The following is a 20,821-nucleotide window of genomic DNA, read 5'->3' as shown; positions in this document are numbered from 1 at the left end:
AGTCCTGTCAGAGCTCGCAAATGTTCAGGTCATACAACAATTTAACATTTAAATGGAATGGATGGTTGGGTGGATGGATATATTAAGATTCTCACGCTATTAATTCACATTTAAACACATTTAAAAAATATATGCAACATTGCACGAGGCCATGAAAGAACAAATAGGTCAAATTAGCTCTGAAAAAGATGATTGGGAAAAGGAAAACAATATAGAGTAGAAAACAGACAAATTCCAGTTTCGGTGAAAATAGCAGTAAATCTGAAGTTATACCGTTGTTTTTCATTATGCCACATAAAAGCGTGAAATGGCATGCATGACTTCCCAGATGAGTATCCGTCTCAAAGTACATGATGGCAATAAGACAAGAAACCCATTTTTTGATGCTGCAAAAATTCACATGTTGTACATGCACCCAAAGAGCATATCCACAGAAAATAAGAACGTTATCGACTGTCTGTTTGCTCTGACATTTGGAGCTTTACCGATTCTGAAAAGTTGTTGGAATCTGAAACAAGTGCTGTTCATTCGAACATCATTCTAGCAGCACCAATCTAGAGCCCTATTTCATCTACACGCCTGCATGACAGTCTGAATGAGGCCCTCCTGCAAACGAATAATGGGGTTTTATCAGCCCTCTTGACAAATGGTGGGGAAGCAGCTGCAGAACTGCAGGAGAGCCAACCACCCTCTGGTAAAGGAAACTGGAGGGAACTATATCAAAGACATTTTTTTAATGAGAAAATTTTCACACAAAGTCGTGTTTTTTGTCCCTTTAAATTTAAGTAAACACTTTTGCTTCGTACATATTATAATTGCTCGGTTAAGATAACAAATGTTTACCCAAGCCTGTGCAAGGAACAGTTTCTCTTTTTATGTTTACCAAACATTCATGGGTGAAAAACACATTTTATAAATTAGCATATTTTTGGGGAACTATAAGTCATACCAGCCCTGCAAAAATACACAATGAGGAGTACTAAAAACCTCAAAGTTGCATTTTGTATTTGAACTTGAATTGAATGGAGACCAAATCAAATGGGATACATTGTAGTGGAAACAATGAATTGGAGAACAACCTAAATAGCTCCACGATAACGTCAAACATTAAGTTATCTGTAGCCCAATCAACACAATGTTATTTCTCTACCAAACTGTCGATCTCACTTAAAAAAAGACCCAATCCACTAAAATCTTTATTTGCACTATCTCTTCTGAACAACTCCTCTCACTCTGGAAGTAGAGGTCCTGCCTAGACTACACTTCTCATGGGTGTCAGTGTGGGGGAAAACCAACACAAAAGGTGCGGATAGTACAATAAGTCGAAGGCCTAGCCAAACTACAAAAAGGTGAAACCGATGACATACAATAGCATCCATTTATTTAGCACTACAAGCCTCCCAAAGGCACCTAACCAAAGCTCAGGAGCCTTATAAAAATTCCACCATGCTTGTTTAGAAGCAAAAGACAATAGTTGCACTATTAAAAAAATATCTTTTGAAAAATGGTTGTTTATCAAATAAAAGATTGAGTTTACACACTTAGAGAAGGTGAAGAAATTCCATCACTCGTCTATTAGGATCCAACAGCCGTTTCTGGCCGACATAAAAAATTTGAACCCTCTACTTTGCACGGTTTAGAGTTAGACGAACATAGCGAGAGAATCTTAACACACACACCCACACACACACACCCATAAATCACTCTTTATATGGATTATAGACAAAATACACCTTCACAATGCCACCAATTCAAGAAAGAGTAATGACAATAAAAGCATTCGTTTCCATTCAAAAGAACCAAACAGATTTCCTTTTAGTTAATGGATGAATGAACTTTACATTAAAACTTAATTTTATGGGTGCTTACTGTTGGCTCAACTCATATTTAAGGGTATAGAGAATCAAAATTGGAACAGGGTTTGGTTGAGCAAGGATGGGGGACGGCCCTTGTGAACAGACCTGTGTCAAGACCCCCTTCATGTTGCTTTTGAAAAGAGTCTCATACCTTGCCCACTGCTGTTTAAGTAAAGCTTGTTTCAGAAGAGAGGAAAAGAATCACAGGCGACAGGAGGTAAAGGTGGGAGGGATAGAGGAACTAAAAGTTCATTTCTTTCCTCTCTTGCATTTGGCAGCTGGCACCTGCCACATTTTAACCACTTCTTTGCCCTTGGTTCATTTACCTAGCTGTTTTAAACCACTGAGTAAACTGAAAATGGAGTCAAGTCAATTATTTTAATATTGAAAGTTGATTTTATCTCAACAATAAAAACATCACAATTTAATTTCAATTTTAAAAAAAATTGATGTCAAATGTATGTCAGTCACACTGATGATGAAAAAGTAGGAAAATGTTTTTTGTATTATTCCTGCACACTGGTATCAAACCAATTTCGTAAAGGGCCAGGGTTTCATTCCAACCAATGAAAAGGATCACCGATCGGACCTCCTGTAAGTTTAATAAATTCAGGTGTTGCCTCTTTCACTAGAAAGTTCATTTGTTAATCTGTCTGTGTTAGATTGATTGGAATAAAATCAAAGACCCTCTTGGCCCTGAGTGGAATTGGTTTGACACACATTTCTCGCACAAATCTGTTTCAGGTTCAAGCTTTTGTCATGATAAAATCTTTTACAGACAGAATTCTAGAATTATTATATACACACAGAGGTGCCACCAGCTTGTTTAGAACCAAAAGACAGTTGTTGCACTATAAAAATATTAATAATAAGAATAACATTATATTGAAAAATGGGTTAGATGAGAAAGGAAAATTTCAGTTACACGCATAGCACAGGAAACATCTCATCTCATTTCCTGAACCGCTTTACCCTCATTAGTCGCGGGGGTGCACTAATAACAACAAACAGAAAAATACATAGTCAAGAAATACAAAATAAATGAATAAGCAGTCCAAGTAAGATCAGCAGAGTGGAGCGGCCATGTTCCTTTTGAAATCCAGGATGAGTTTCATGGTTTTTGGAGACGTTCAGCGCCAAGTTGTTGAGAGCGCACCACTTGCTGACCCTATGCACAGCAACAACAAACAAACAAACACTTAAAACATTAAAAATATAAAGCTTGAATCACTGCAGTCCCCTTAGTTATGAAGTCGAAATAACTCCCACGTCAATACCAAGCAACTGATGTAAAACATCTATTAGTTGATATTTTAGGAGCGCCCTTAATATTCTAAGGTTGACTACATCAATACAGCTATTCATTCATTCAGTCATTGTAACAAATCTGTGAAGTTTAAAGCAATTCCTTTCAGTGTCTAATGTAGAGGTTCCTCATCCAGCATTCGCTCCTGTTGATACCATAATGGCTGTACCCCACAGGGCACTATAGGGTGCCTATGTCTCCCGCGGACATAAGTAGCTCCTCTAAAGTCTGTGCAGTTTCAGGTTGACCAAATCCTCCCCTCAAACAATAGAGCTCCGTTTGGCTAACGTATTGTCCAGACTGTGGGAACCAACGGCCTATATTAAGGAAATGGGGAGAGGGAGTGAGCAAAAGTCTGCCTGTTCTGCCACTTTCCACAGACATAATAGGCTTCTTAGAATGATGAAAGACAGTGGGAGATGCACAGTCCTCGCACTTCACTGCGTCCCTCTCTTGCTTTCCTTTCGTCTTTCTCTGTAAAGTTTTCCTTCCCCCCCAACACACTTTTCTTCTAAGGGACTCCTTTGAAATGGGCTACGAAGAGGACGATCAAAGGTGGCCACTTACCACACACAGCATTGTGAATAAAGCCACTGTACATGTATAGTACCCACACACACACACACACACACACACACACACACACACACTTTTTCACACACTTATATCTAGAGAACAACGTTGACTTTTTTGTATGCAGGTGGTTCCCCAAACTTGACAACTACATTCTGCAATTTCACATGTCACAGTTTTCTTGTTGGATACTAAAGGTCAGTTGATGTCCAATCGTAATCACAGGGGGCAAAAAGGGATTGCCTACTTCTAGAAATTAGCTCCCCAGTGACCCTTGTGAGGATGAGCAGTTCCGAAGGTGAATTAAGATTACACATACTTGAAGGAGATGGAAGCATCTTTACACTTAACTTCAACTTATTTCATCATGCAATTTGTTATGCCCAAATGAAGTGAGGAAAATGAGATTGAAACATCTTTACTCACAACTTCATGCATCTCATGCACAAGAACTTCCATTAATGCCACAAAAAATGAAAAAATATATATATTTTTTCCCCCCAATGTGTAGTACAATGCTTTTCCCGGTTGGAAAAACCACTAAACCATAATATGCATGGAAGAAAGGACTCGACTTTTCACGTCCATCTTATGTGATATCATTACTAGAAAAGAGAACACTCAATGAGTAAGTATTTTCTGTCTAGACATAGGAGCCTTAATAAAACCTAAAGCTTTTATCGGGTAGCAAGAGGAAGTCTTTTGGAAGAAACATTGCTTTTCAGTATAAATAGCCTGTATAGGTTATGTGTACTAAAAGATTAAGCCATCTTTGAAGTTTGCCATACATCAGTTGAAAACTGCCTTCCCTGTTCTTTAAGCTAATAAGCTTAAATCTCCCAGCTCAACTCTTTCAACAGCCAAGCGTATGAAAAGGAAGAGAAAAAAAAGTTTTAATCCCATCTTTGGTGATACATTATGTGCTGCGGAAGAAAATGTTCAAAGTTTCCCTTAAAACTTTAGCGACATGGAGGCTATCAGGTTGTTTTGGATAGAGGAGCCATCCATATTACAATAACACGGCCAATACAGATGAGATATATGGAGGATAGGAAGAAAATAGGTCTGTTGTCTTATGATAATTGTATTCTAGCCAAGCTTTATTCCTCACTTCTGATAGCAGCAAGCAATGTAGATACAACCGTAAACTTATAGTGACCCCATGTTCTGCATGTGCAGCACTCAGAAGCTCAGGAAGCACAGATTAAGCTTTGAGAAGCAAGGCGACCGAGGGTGTAAGAAAAGGGGGGAAAAAAATGAAAATGGTGTCAGAGAAAGAGGAAAAGCGGATCATAGATGAGGGCGACAAGAGTTGCGAGGATACAAGAAATAAAGACAGGGGGGCAGAGTTCAGATATACTAACTGTCATTTTCTTGCAGAGGGAGGTGAAGTGGGGCGGAATACAGGGAAAACAGCATTAGCAGGATCTGGTCTTTATGGTAATAAGAGGTTGTTATTGTTAAAGTGCTGTGGAAATTTGAGCCAGCAGAAAAAGGAAGTCCAAAGTAAGGTCGATCTGAAAAGAACATTAAAGAGTTACAAATCCATTTACCGTATTTTCACGACTATAAGGCGCATTTAAAAGTCTTAAATTTTCTCCAGAATAGACAGTGCGCCTTATAATCCAGTGCGCCTTATATATGGAAAAAACTGAAAACCAAAAATGAAAAACCACCACTGTCGGATATTAAAAAAACACAAACGCCTGAACTGAAACAATACTGTTAGATATGCAGATGCCATCTTAGTTTACAAAATATTCCACTGCAAGATTTTATACAAAAAAATCCAAAATATCAACAATGGCTGGCTCTAGAGGTGACTGTGTTGTGAGTGCTTCATACCGGGAAGTCAATAGTAATTACCGTATTTTCCTGACTATAAGGCACACTTAAAACTCTTAAATTTTCTCCAAAATTGACAGTGCGCCTTTTAATACAGTGCGCCTTTTAATACAGTGCGCCTCTTAATACAGTGCGCCTTATAATACAGTGTGCCTTATAATACAGTGCACCTTATAATCCGGTGCGCTTTATGTATGGAAAAAGTTTTAAAATATGTCATTCATTGAAGGTGCGCCTTATAATCTGACATCAATATATCTGATCTATTCGGGGTTTAAAATGGTCAATCCAGGGCTTTGAAAAACCAAATGTGGTAAATTTGCACGTTTTCTACTTAAAATCCTCCAATGTATTTGTTGGGATTACTAAAGACTTTTAATTTTCCATAGATGTGAATGTAAATCTGAAGCTATTGGTGAGCTACAAGTCTTGGATTTGGCCCACTTTTTTACCGAAGTCAGGCCCCTGAAGTGAATACAGAAGAACAGGTGAGGAAAAGAAGGATTTTTTTTTATTGAGTGGGTCTAACCAGTGAAAAGAGAGCAGATAGCATCAGATTCATTCATCGTATATTCTTCATATTCTCGAAAGGGTTGGGAGCCTAACCCAGCTGACCTCGGATGAAAGGCAGACTATACCCAAGACTAGTTGCCAGTCAGCTGTAGGCTACACAGCGAGACAAACGACCATCCATACAGACAATCATCCCACCAACAGCGGGAATTGATCCCTCAACTGCCCGCACCAAAGTTAGGTAAGTGAACCTCTACATCACGCGACGCCTTCTGGTTGTATTAGGTTAGGTAAGAACTTTATTTCATCCCGCATTTGGGAAATGTCTTGGTTGCAGTACTCTAATAGCTCCTCAATGTGAGTGTGAACGTGAATGGTTTTCCATCTCTTAGTGCAGGGGTAGGGAACCTATGGCTCGGGAGCCACATGTGGCTCTTTTGATGGGTGCTTCTGGCTCTTCGGTAACCTGTGACCTAAAATATGGAAACCGCTGGTGACAGAGTTGAGATACTTCGTCTAGAGCTGATTTAATCTTTTTTTGCATAAGGCACTTCTGGAATGCATACTCTCATTGATTAGATAAGGCATAAGAACCTTGTCAAAAGTATTCAGTTTTTCCACTTTAAAAGTGGTGAAATTACAAAAAATATATATATTTTTTTTCTTTAAAGAGGCACACATTTCCATGTATTTTGAGTTTTAAATTCAGAGTATGGCTCTCATGGAATAACATTTAGAAAATATCAATTGTTTGTGGTTCTCTTCATCAAAAAGGTTCCTGACCCCTGTCCTAATGCCTTGCACCAGTATTGCCTTGCGAGGATAAGCAGTTCAGAAATTGAATGAATGAAAGATAAACATGTATGTATCTTGCTTAAAATATAACATTCATTGATGAAGGCAGTTTCATAGTTTGTGTTTAAAATCTACAAACGCTACATACAAGTTACTACACTTTGGGAAAAAAAGCTAAAAATGAAAGGTTATTACAACGAGTTTGAAAACAAAAAAGTGCCTTCTATTCCCAGTGTAGTTCCTTGTCGCCGGTTTTATTACCTCTTTCACTGAGCTCCATCCTCAGATGGCTTCTGCCCTACATTTGCCTGCATGCCGAGCTCTCGAGTATGCATGTGCGTGTTTGTGTGTTCCAAATCCCGACATGGATTTTAAGCCAGAGCAGTCAGGCAAAGGAGGATGAACAATGACACCAAGCTTATTTCAAGCATTCTCTAGATTTTGGTTCAAAATGATGGGTTGAAAATCTAAGCAAAACACATTGGAATATTTAATTTTTTTTAAATATGATTACTAATTGAGCAAATTAGCTAGAGGGTAAACTTGATATGGGGACTTGTTATAAAATGGACTATATACACACCACAATGTTTTCTAACAAATACTTCAGAAATGCAACCCCATAAAATAAGAGGAATATGTTATTATCAGTGTTCACAAAGCTGCATAAATTGAGACAGGGCTATACAATACATTTGCAAAGCATCTCAATAAAATACATTTCAGTGTGGGTGGACATATTTAGACAGCTCAAGTAGCCCCATTTAATCTTCAAAAAATGTTTTTTTCAAAATAAATATTGTATAAGTGTACAGTGATGGAAGGAGTATTAAAAATGTACTCCAAGAAAGTTACATTGTGATAATCTAGTTAAAGTAAAAAGTATCTCATTTACGTTTGCATAGGAAAGGCACGTAAAATTACAGATACGATAGCAACCACGTTAGTGACGGTAGGCTACCAATTTGTTACAAAAACTGCTCGCAATGTTAGATAAATGACATTAGCTGTGCTTATTATCAACATTATCTCCTTCAATGGCAGTTCTTTTCTCATTGCTAGACACACACGAGTTTGTCAAACATAACAATCGGATGTGGTCTCATAAATGTTAAATCATATTGGAAAAGCATGTGCCCTCCGAAAACTGCCACTTAACACCAGTTTCCACCACCCACGTCTGTTTTTGCCTTTTCAGTACCCAAAGCATTCCCATACAACATTTTTTGAATAGGAGGGCTTATATTGATACATTGTGCTCAGCCATCAGTTTGTACTTTTATCTCAACACTTTCAAGTACGATGTGTCATTGGTTGGGTATTATTGTCCCAGTTTTGACAATTAAGTGACTGTGATGCTATATTTAGTGACTTTTCTGACTTCTCTCTTTAAAAAAAAAACACGACTTGTGACAATTATAGATCTTAGAAAGATCATGTCGGTCATGAGCATTGAATTTTTTTTCCAGAAGAATCTTGTGAGCACGCTAAGACAAATCAAAGCATATAAAAATAGACTGAATAATATATAAATAACCCAAACAGATTACATATATCTGAGGTACTGGCAAGTATAGGAGACGAACAAATGACATTTTTTAAGGGACACTTCAGTGGAAGTTGGCAGAATTGTAGACAACCACAACTGATCCAATGATTTGTCTGTCCTCCAAGCTATGTCGTTTGTTTGTTTGTATCACCTAGACAAAATGCAATAAATAAACACACTCACACACACAAAAAAATGTTGCTACACCCAAGAGACTTAGCCTAAAATTGTTCTCAGCCTATGCAAATGTTTTAAACACTTGTCTTCAAACATAATTGATGTATTTAGATCAAATAAACCTGAGTGAGCCTGAATATCAACACTATATAAAAACAGGAAAACATGACATTGCGTTCAGCCTTAATAGGCATATTCTGTTTGATTTATTCCCAATAGGTATTCTTAGTGATTTACAGTCAATGCATTTCTGATGTTTAATAGTTTATGATTATCATGGTGATTTGTCACTGGTTGACACATAACATTGTGGAATAAAAGCAGCAGTACAAAGTAACAAATTGGAAAAGTATCTTGGCTGCAACAGTTTTTTAAAGTCAAAATCAAATGAATAAATAGTTGGATTGCACAAAAGTACAGACAGTTATTAACAACATTTGAATAAATTCCACAAATCTTTCCCCTAGGGGTGTAAATCATCAAATTATTGAAAATGTATTGATTATTTGGGCTATATGGCACGATTCGATTTGATTCGGGCCTTCGATCATGGCTTAGTTCCCAAAGCAATATTGTATAGTTTGAAAAATATCTCCTTATAATGTTTGTGCTTAGTTTTATACTACATTTTCCAAGATTAAGCCCCTGTTAAAATGTTATGCGCTATATTAGGAACGGATCTGACATCAAGTCTTTGGGCATACGCTTGATCGTTGGTATATTTTCCTTGATAGAAAGAACATTCTAAACCAACAGTACAAAAGTAGCGCTTATACTTATTTTTCCTTGAGTTATTGAGACATCCATATGCTCGCCTTTCAATTATTCCCCATTATGACTCTAACCAAATATGTTTTGGGTAGCTTTTTTTCTTTCAATTTGATTTTGGTCATTGCATTTTTAAATCAGACGATAACTTATTAGTGTTTATTGCATTTATATGTGTTTAGGGATTGGAGGGTCGTAAATGTAAGACATATTACCATTGAGTAGATCAGATGTTGATGTAGCCCAAGATGCTTCCGTGCTGGGCTCTCCTTTTCTTTCAGTCACTGGGGCCGTGTTATAGTGCCTCAGCCTCCGGTTTGAACTGCCTCATTAAAATATCATATTCTTCGGGGCTTTCTTTCTCCTCTGACCCACTTTCAATTTTGTATTGCAACACATCACATTATAAACACAACATGTGTACTCATCTATGTACTCTTTTCCCATTGAATCTTATGCCCCCTGCTGGATCCTCTCCTCCAATTACATCATTGTTTTTTAAAAAAATAAGTGAATTACAGCGTTACCGGATTTTTTTTCGTATATTTCAACACTAACGAAATGTCAATGTGATTGTTGATAGTTTTATTTTTGAATACTTTTTGCAAAATACTATATTTAAATTAAAGTGGAAAATAAATCTGTAGTAGTGGAATTTTAACTCTAATTTGATCATGCAAGGCGACTATAATTACACTTGGGGCCTAATTTGGCAGATAAAAAATTGAAAATGAGTTCATCTATTATTTCTAAACGAAATTGTAAGATGTTAAAGCTTAAGGCTTCCTACTTTGCACAACATTTACAGCCATGTGATCAAAAGTGAAAGCATGCAGATTTTTGCCTTCAAACATCACCTCTTTCTCTCTGAAATCGAGTCAATGCTCTGAACGTAAAAGAGTGTGGCAAAAAAAAATGCAGTACAGTGATTGGAAACTAGACACAAAACAATACAGTGCACACCGATTCCTATTCAGTGGTCATTGCATTCAACAGTGTTCCTCTGATTAATTCATCAAGTGTAAGTGTCTTTTAGAATCCCTTTCTTCTCAAAACAGAATGGATTTAACAACAGCAATTGGTTCCATAATGGTCCATAGAGTCCACGCTTACACCTGCAGTTTACGCACGCATGTGCTTTACTAAAAGACATCAATCATGTACTGTAAGAGGAAGCAGTTGGCAAGCATTGAAAGCATAAAGATTATGCCATTTTTATCCATAATAATGGTATTAAACCATTATGTAATGCATCCACACGACACGATAACATGTTTTGTGCTCCATTCAAATGCTTTTTCAGTCATTTGTTGGACATCCCCAAGTCCCTATAAATATAACAAATCTGAAATGTTTTCAAATCATATTCGTTTTTTTTTATCCTAAGTCGAATGTGGTCAGGCGTTAGAGACACAACATATATTTAACAAAATAAAGTACAGCGGTAGCTCGACATACGAGTGCCCCGACATATGAGCAATTTGAGATACGAGTAAAATTTTGTGCAAATATTTATCTTGAGATACGAGACAAATGTTTATATACGAGCATACAGCGGATGGGAGAGGGTGCTCACAAGAATATTATGGGCTCTGTCTCTCTCCCCGCAACTAACTTGTGTAATGTCTCTCTGGTTGCAACTCCCTCGTGTAATGTTTCTACGAGCACTGGGCGGAGCGTTGCATTTTTTCAGTGTTGTTTTCCTGTTAGTTAGTGCGAATGGCGTATGTAGTGCTTCTCATTGGCAAGTAGTCGTGCGTTATCCTATTGTGAGGACATTTGTGTGGATCATTTTTGGAATATTTTGAAGGGAATACAAAAGCAAACAACCCTCGATAGGTTGCATCTGAAAGTCAGGGTGGAGGCGGAGCAAGTAGAGCCAACTCGGCAGAAGAAAAGAATCAAAATATTAAACAAAATTAGAATTAAGTTTAGTGTAAGATTAGATGAAATGTATTTTTGAGTGTGTCTGCATCGTAATCCATGTTCTCGTAAATTTGTTTATGTTATGTTACGTGCGCGTGGCCATGCCACAATAATATTAAGCAGATTTTAGTACTATTAAACCACTAGTTATTTGTTACTTTGTTAATAGATCGTGAATTAGAACAAATACAAATGTTTTTACAATCCAATTACCTTTCTTAGGTGTTTTTTCAGAGGGTTGGAACTAATTAATTTGTCTTTAGTTCATTTCTATGGGAAACGTTCATTTGAGTTACGAGTAAATCGAGCTCAGTCCCTGAACGAATTAAGCTCGTATCTCGAGGTACCACAGTATCCACAAAAATATGTCATAGAACAAATGATAAAATATGATCATTCCAGAGCAAAAAGTTGAGAGTACCATATTTTTTACAACATGGTATCACACAAGTGTCTGGAGAAAAAAAATGTATCAAAGGTTGCACAAACCATCAAATTGAAAAAAAACTTTTAAATATAAATGATCATTTCAGAAATGTGACAGACTGCGTACCGCTAATACCAAAATGCAAGTTTGCCAACCCCTAAAAAAAACCTAATTTGTCTGAAATGCAGGATCAGGTCATAAAGTCAGCTTTCCAGGTACATTCCGAATTATTTGCATCCAATCAGGAGTAGATGAGACGCTTGTATCCCTGTTGCGAAAATTTCAATCAAGGATAGCGTCAGGTTGATAAAGCAGCTTATTGTGGCGGGTATTAGCCCACTACTCCCTCACTCGGGTATGCTTCACTCTGCCATGGGGACAGAGTGTACAGACAGCGAGTGTGAAGGAACAGAACAATAGAAAAGCAAGCATGAAACCACCATCCAAGCTTATCTGCAACAACCTAAGTCGCTCAGGTGTTTTTTTTTTTTTTGTCTTTTTCCGAGTTAAACAAATAGAATTTGGAAGCAGAAGGTTGGTGGGAAAAGGAGAGACGAGGCTTACAAAAGCATTACGTAAGAGAATTGCTAAAGGAGCAGATTAGCAGCACAGTGGGGGTTGAAGTTAAAATCCATATTTGTTAATTAACATGACAGAAATCGCTCCCGGAATCCACTTTCAAGTATGATCACAATTGGCACACATTCAATCATATTCAAAATATTGAAAGCAAAAGCTATTATCTAAAATTTCCTGTAAAATGCATGAGATTAATTCATTCACAAAGATGAAATATTGTCATCAATGCAGCAAGTAGTAGCAAGAAAAAAAGGTCATGCAAGCACATTGAAGTTGAAGCGGAGCAATTATTAATGACATAAACAGCTACCTTTAGATCACTGTCGATTATGGGTCAATCAAAAAAAGGTTGAAAATCTAAATATAGTATAGAATAGAAGTTAGTACAAAACATTTTTTTTTACTGGGATGTGTGTCAGTTCCATTTTATCATCTTGAATTGTGCTGAAGGGTCGCTGAGGTCAAGCACATAATGTACAGAGCCGTCATGGTCACGCTCTTGACATTACTCTGTGCTGCTCTCAAGTCATACAGGTGAACACACACACACACACACATGCCTGCAGGATACAAAATGACAGCAATCGTAACGACTTCTACTGAATCCTAGCCAGCCATAAATTGGCTCATTGATCATTCACTTTGGTTACGAATGCGTAACATGCCTTATGAAATTCCTTTCCTTTTGTAACAGTCAACAGTGACCTCACTAACAAACCAACTAATTTAGTGTGACTTCCTGAAATAGACGCTCTTATTGCGAGATTTTCCTTATCTAAATGGCGCTGTCACTGGTCACGGTGACTAAAATTATCTGTACATCTGAATTTGATCGTCGTGTTTCCTGGTCTGACAAATAATGCAATTTGTTCACGTTGGCTAAGCAAATGTCAGCTACTCAAATAATGAAGTCACTGGGCGATGTAAGGCTTATCTAAAAACCATTTCAGAAGTAGAACGCTTGTTTTAACACCTTCTTCCTTTCAACACGTACACATGGCATTTGTCAATGATGTCAAAGCACCTCCAAAGGCATGCACATGTGCACGTTAGTATAGCTGACTTCATTTCTCACTACTTGATGTAGGTTGGTGCAAGGTGCAGCAGCATGATTAAAGCAAAAGCCAAGATGACGCATGCTTTGCACGAGTTTCTGAACTGGAATGCCTTAGGAACGTAGCGCCACGCCATTGTTCGGCGAAAGGCGGGTATGTGTAGGTGACGGAGGCGACCGCGAACCCCTCTCAGATCCCGAGAATCTAACCCGTGGACATGAAAACACAACGTCACAAGTTAGGGTCTCAGGGACCGAGAAAGACACATCTCCACGTGGACTACACATGCCCTATCGGCCCTTCGCCTCGGCTCTCTTCTCCCACTCTTTGTTAGGAAACTTGTTGAAAAGTCAAATGAGGACGTAGCGGCTTAACTGAATGTTTTTTTATCTTTGCCAGCAAAAGGCGCACTGTCTTGCCAATTCCACTGGGGCGTATGTTTCTTAATTATGAACCCCAGTGATTGCCAACTTTGCTGCCTCTGTATACAATGTGTGCAAAGCAAGTGCAAGCGGCTGCCAGACACAACATTGGCCTGACTACACCCTCCTTTCCAACACTTTCACTCTCTGTCCCTCCCCCTTGCCCCTCCTTGACTGAACAAAACAGCACTTTAAAAAAAAAAAGAAGAAGAAAAAGCCTCCTTCCATCAGGTATCGAATCTGCTGCTGCTGCTGTACAACAAGACAAAGATGTCCGGTTTATTTCATGCAAAGGATGCTAAATCAATGCTCTACCGATGCAGACGACAAAGGCAATTCCAGAATGTGAGAACCCGGACTGCACAATCTCCACGACAGGGTAACATATCACAGTAGCAGGTCTAACACGACGAGAGCCTTCAATGCATGCGCCGTCTGAGATTTTTAAGCGTGATTCTAAGGCAGCACCAAGCACAAGCAAAGCCAAATCAGAAAGCTCTCTGATTCCCTCATGCCACCATGATTGGTTGGTCTAAAAGCAAAAGGAAACAGATGGCAAGCTGAGATGGAGTATTCCTGCTGGAAGTCACTCACCTCCTTTTCAGGTTGGGGAGATGACTCCCGCTTGTTGGTCTCCTCGCTCACTCGCCTACTCAAGGGGAGGGAGAAGAAAAACAGGCAGAGAGAAAGCTCAGATTTAAAGTTACAGCAGCACACCAAGAAGATTCCAGGTAGCATCAACAGAAGTTTGCCTTTGAATAATAATGACTTCACCAAAAGAAGAACCGTGGTTTTCCAGATGACTGATCACAGTTTGACGGAATAAACGGAGGGGCAGAGTGATGGCAGAGGCATGAGAGGCATAAGATAGGTGGTAGACTAAGCCGGGAATGAACCATGTACACACACTCTCTCTTTCTCTCTCTCACTTGCTCACTCACTCACTCTCTCTCTCTCTTTCTCTCTCTCACTCACTCTCTCGTAAGCGATGTAATTCCTCTTTCTGGAAAATAGGTGGAAGTGATACGCAAGCGTCAGATGTTTAAAAAAAAGGGGCGTCAAAAGCAGGAACCGTCAAGCAACAGCATGAACGCTTGCAGTCGGGTGCAAAGTATCAGTCAAGCATACCATTATGCAGTCTCACTTACTGAGCGGTAAGAAGAGTTGGAGGTGGGGGTAAAAAGGGGGAACACACACACACATACACACTCTTTTACCTTCATTGTGCCCACCCACACAACTTTGCATTTGAACTTGAGCGTTTGAAGACTAAGCCATGCACGGACACACACGTCAATACACACAAGGGACAGGACAAAACCAATGTATTTGACTATTTTCCTTTCCAAAATGGAAAGGAGAGACCATTTTGTTTTGGCAAGTGAAGAAATGTGGCAGGGTTAAGAGAAAGGGAGGAGAAATATCCATTGGTTTGTCCCAAAGCTGTAATCAGTTGCAGCTCGAGGCTCGCTTTTGCTTCCATATCAGATGTGCAAGCAAGAAAGGTAGGCAGAGAGTAAGAGAGAGGGGGAAAAAGGGGGTGGATCTTTACTTGTTTTTTTTCTTTTCCACCTTGCTACAGTCAGTTTTGCGCCCTTGAAGGGAAATCCTGGTCTACCTTCTGCAAACACAATACATTTCCTTTTTCCCCTCCTTTCCTCCGTCCTTTGCGTTCTCCTTTGGGCCGACATCAATCCCATTATCCCTTCAGAGACTGAAGGAAAGGCCGACATCGTGCGAGTGAGACTGGGCCGTTGAAACATTGCTACATGATGTGCTTTGGCTTATAGAGGCTACGTATAATCTCTGTTGGCTCCCCCAGGCTTTGCTGTGGAGAGAGGGAGACGAAGAGAAGGAGAGAAATGAAGAGGGAAGCGGGGGGGGAGAAAGAGGAGAGATGATGGGGGAGGGACAGATGGAGTAGACAGGGAGAGTGGTGACATACCACCAACTGTAGCCTCAAATCAGCGACGGAGGCAAAGAGAGACTTGGGAGGGGATGAGGAAGGCAAGTGTTTTAGATCACAATGCCCTTTTTCTATTATTTCCATCCTGTCTGCATGGCCGTTTGGACGACTGGGTGTGGTGTCTGCATCCTATCTGGAAGCCTCTTTGGCCAGGTTCCTCATTAGGTGCCGCCGTCTTCTTCATGCAGGTGCATTGAAGTAAAGAAAATGCCATTTGAATGGATGGCACGCCCCCTACACTCTATTGCTAAAAAAAAAATCATCGGAGTTTTAAGATGAGCCTGGTTGTTGATGCATATTTGTGTGTGCTTACTCTCATTTGCACACACAGAAAAAAATGGCGCTTCGGCGAGAGAGGATAGATACCCTCATTTATCACTTGCTTTGTGTCCAAAAAGAGAGCATGTCTTGGGTGACGTGCTAATATTAGCTGCTTTGATGGCAAGAGCCTGCAGCGAGCAGACAAAGCGTCTCGCAGACATGCGCACATGAATGCAGTACACGTGTTGCATTGGTTTCTGTACACGAGGCAACTACGGTGTCGACAACTAGAATTTCACTAGGTCATATTCCAGATACTGATTAATTTGTCACACTCACGTTTTAAAGAAGTGTTCGTATCGTATATTTATTTTCTCAGCTGACGTACAATAAAATAATAGATCATTCCAGGTCATGAAAAATGAGAGATTTGATTGGCCATGTATCTTAAATATGATTTTTTTAAACTGTTTTTGTAATATTGGCCCACTATTTATCTTGACTAGATTGATGCCAAAGTATATGCCTCATAATTGAACAGTGCAAATAAATATTAATGACACATACCAAAAAAAAATCGTTAGTAATACTAAAATGGACGATGAGATCATTCATTACAATTATGATGACATGCTTATCATTATGATTATTTTGGAAACTATTTCATGTACTGCATCTATTTTGAAATGTATCCAATAAGGACATTTTCGAAAACTCCAATTTTTTGTTGAGATATTCCATCTAGTATTCATTATAAGACGTTGTACTGAGACGTCAAAACATTCCATTTGCATTGCCATCAATTGTCAGAATTTGCTTGATTCCTAATTGAAATGTTTAAAAAGCACAATTTCCCCTGCACCAAATGCTAAAAAGGCAGAGAGTCTTTCATAACTAATGTGTTATGTCATTTTCGATGAAGTGGACGAATGAACACATAACTATGGTTCTTTTAGGGGTACAGTACAGCCTTAAAAGAGGGTTACTCATTGCTTAGTGAGCTTCGAGTTTGTTGTCTTTAAAGTGTGTAGAATTGTTTCTATCCTAATCCTGACAATTAAAATGAAAGCAGCACATTCATTAACACGTTCTAATCTCAGCTGAAATTGGGCAACGGGAAGACAGGCCACCATTTCGTTACTCATTTCATATCGGTCCTGCTTAAGCATTTGTCATCTGCCGCTGATGGCCGGGGATCAGTCAGGCAGGCCAAATAGCACATCAACGCAGACCCAGTTCTGTCACGACATCCCACACACTGGATAGAGCAGCGGCAGGACTGCAAACACGCAACGCAACAGCAGCATTTCAGAGGTTTAACATTCACTGAAGTATCTTATACTTTTTTTCAAGGCTTACGGGTTGGACTATATTTAAATGCATGCAAGTGTGGGTAGCCTTAGAACATTTTTTTTGTTGGTTTAAAAGATAAATACACTAAAATGTACGCAATCTAATTAATTTTACAAACCTTTTTTGGAGGTGTAACGGTCATTCCACTATCGCTATGGGCAACCATTCGCGCTAACATGAGACATAACGCCCAATGGTGAAATATTTTAAAATGTGGAAGCAAGCCATGGATTTTCAATTAACTTGTTGAAAATGCATTTAAAATGCATATATATATATATATATATATATATATATATATATATATATATATATATATATATATATATATATATATATATATATATATATATATATATATATATATATATATATATATATATATATATATATATATATATATATATATATATATATATATATATATATATATATATTAGATATTTTAAATGCATTTTCAACAAGTTAATTGAAAATCCATGGCTTGCTTCCACATTTTAAAATATTCAAATATATCCATTCAAATAATGAATTAATTCAAAACTGGTTAGTGGTTACTCTTGCCCCAATTTAAAAATAATACAGATGAAAAATCAAAAGCCCTTTTAATGTACATTAAGCCTTACTTTCACATATTCAAAAACTATTCTTCATGTACTGTATTGGCCTGTTCTACCAGCCGCATTGAACCACAGATTTTATTTTATATTTTTAATGCTGTACTGTAGCCAAACTTCGTACATATATTGAAACTTTGCACAAGCGAATACGCATCATGTTATTATATTTCATTTTTAATGTATTTTTTAAATCAGAGGCAAAACACTACATATTGTCAGCTCTCTTGATCATGTTTAAATGAAAACAAATCGAAGGGCTGAGTAGCTAAAAAAATTGTGACACATAAGTACAGTCTGTGTGTGTGTGTGTGTGTGTTTTGTATCTGTTTCTGTGTCTTTCTATCTCTCTCATTCTCACTGTAAGTCTAGAAGAAGTGGGACATTCTGTTAAAGGCAGAGGCACATTTTGTTATATTGACATCCAAATATTTTTATATCCCCAGCTTTCGTAAAATATGCTTTCTCATCCGAAAAAAACTGCAAGCAATGACATAAATCATCTTGAAACGACTCAATTTTTAGGAGAAAAAAAATCTTCCATCTATCCATTTTATTTTACACTTATCCTCGCTAGGGTTTCTGGTTTAGCAGAGTGTATACTTGCCCACTTTGGGCACTATAAATCTGAAAAAAAAACAATGTCCACGAATACATACATACATAAAAGGCTTGAGTCATGCAGTTAACACAAATTTTCTTTAAAAAAATTAAAGAAAAAGCTTTGGAATATTGCCACAAGGAATTCTCTTACTACTTTGCACACACCAAAATGAATATTAATTCAAAATCAGTAGGTAAATAATTCATTCTTTCAAATAGCTTCAAATTATACAGATTTTTTCAAATAGCTTCAAATTATACAGATTTATGCAGCAAAAAAAACCCACTGTTGCACAATTTGTTATGTTGACCAACAGGGGTCAGTCTTTTGTTCCTGCAATCAACTGGGCATAACAAAATACCCCCAAAAAAAGACTCAATGGCGGACAGTGGCAGATATGCTAAATTATGTCTTTACTTTTCATTATTAGAAGAAAAATGGAATGAATGAGTCCGAAACCGTGCAGGACTTTGTATGTTTTAGATGGGGTATTATTTTTGTGTTGGGGATATGATTTTCTAGAAGCGACTGGGTAGATTCCACTCTTTTTGTTGATGCTACTGCTGCTGCTGATGACGCTTTGTTGGTGTTTAAATAATAATTAAAGAACACAAAAGAGAGGGAGAGAGAGAGAGAGAAAGATTTTGTGACACTGATTTCAGGGGGCTGAATTTCATCTTCAAAATTGCTGTATGTTTCTTTGTTCCATTTTTTTTTATGTATTCAACTGAAAAGGTTAACCATTCCAAAAAAAGCAACATTACAGCACATTTCCACCAAATTGAAAGTGTATTGGAAGCGACTAAAATCTCATTTTTGCAACAATGTCAAATTGCAATTTGTCAAAAAATGCAGTTGTTGCAATTACACCAATTACAAATTGCATGATAATGTGTTGAAATGTATGTTTTAATGTTAATTGTTCATGTACGTAGTGTGTGGTGCATGCCTCAGGGAAAGCTAGGAGGTTGTACAGTTATCTCCCATGGTGTAATTCTAAACTATACAACCTACTACCTCAACCTGGCAGCAAGCAACTTCAACTTTATCGGTAAATAAAATTAGGATTGAGTTTTTTGTAACACCCACTAACCATCTATGATTTATTGCTATATTATATCACAATGGACGTTCTGAATCAGGTCATTAAAGCGTTAAATAAACCCTAGGGAGGGTCCAAAAACCTGCGGAATACTATACACAACTTCGATGATAGGAGTTACATTGATATAAGAAAAAAAAGGGGGGAATACAAATGAAAGGTTTTGATTCTCATAGTGTTTATGTTAATAATTTCTAAGTCGGAGATGGAGAATATTAAGGTGATGCTGCTCAGGTTGTCGGAGCTACGCAGACGCAGACCTGTAGATACAAGCTTGTGGTGTCAATTAACACAAGTTCGGATCTACGGGTTTGGGGCTGTGAGCAAAGGAATTCATACTTCCGTCGGCATAACAGATTGGAAAAAAAAATGTTAACGGGAAATGGATCTGATTATATTCTTTACCAAGATAGAGAGACAGAGCAGTTCCATTGTTGATTGCTAGAAAAGTGGATGTAGCATTTAAAGAGTCATGCAGCCAAGTGTAAATAACATGCAAGTGAAGTGAGGAAGGAATGTATAAAAATGTCGAGCGATAAAGCAGAAAAACAGATTGTTTTGAACCAAAAAGGGCATATGGGTCTGTTCCAGGATCCTTTTTTTCTGTAAACTAATGTAATTTTAATTCATCAAAAAGAAAAAAATGAAGTTCTGAAGCCATTTTATAATCGCGCCGCCTTAAAATAGGCCTTAGTGTATTTAATTTTCTCATATTTTATACGACTGACATTTCCAATTGAATGTTGAAAGAGAGCAAGGAAGAAAGTGAGGGTCAATATGTAATTATTATAAAGAATAAATATAACATTTAAAGAAGTCCCTGTCAGCCGAGCTCTCCTACAAGTACAAGTCCAAGCGACAAAGTAACACTTGTAGACTTGTAGCGCGAGCTGGCCATTTTCAATTTGAAGGCACTTGTCTGAAGTTTGCTTTCTCCTTCTCCTCCCTTCACCAGAATTTAAATGAGACGTCTGACTTTGAAGCTGTTGCCAAGTTGCCGAAAGTATGTTAGTGGGTCTTTGCCAGCGTATTGAAAGACACCTTGAGAGTAGCCCGAACAAAAGAATTTTGCCGGGTCCACAGAATTCCTGCCGAAGCTGCAGGACTCTGTGTGTATGTGTGTGTGT

The 20,821-nt window shown here is 38.0% G+C and overlaps 1 long non-coding RNA gene across 1 annotated transcript in view; it reads right to left on the bottom strand.

The window, feature by feature from the left end:
• Positions 1-1,675: 1,675 nt before the first annotated feature.
• Positions 1,676-20,821, bottom strand: part of LOC144200102 (uncharacterized) — a 48,790-nt gene continuing 29,644 nt past the window's right edge. The window contains exon 3 of the long non-coding RNA XR_013327043.1: positions 1,676-3,024. This is a non-coding gene — a long non-coding RNA (uncharacterized LOC144200102). The remainder of the gene's footprint in view (positions 3,025-20,821) is intronic.

This window comes from Stigmatopora nigra, chromosome 8 (genome assembly GCF_051989575.1).
Source record: "Stigmatopora nigra isolate UIUO_SnigA chromosome 8, RoL_Snig_1.1, whole genome shotgun sequence".
Classification (NCBI taxonomy): Eukaryota; Metazoa; Chordata; class Actinopteri; order Syngnathiformes; family Syngnathidae; genus Stigmatopora; species Stigmatopora nigra.
The sequence above is the reverse complement of the archived record's forward strand: the minus strand, read 5'-3'. Positions and strand labels throughout refer to the sequence as shown.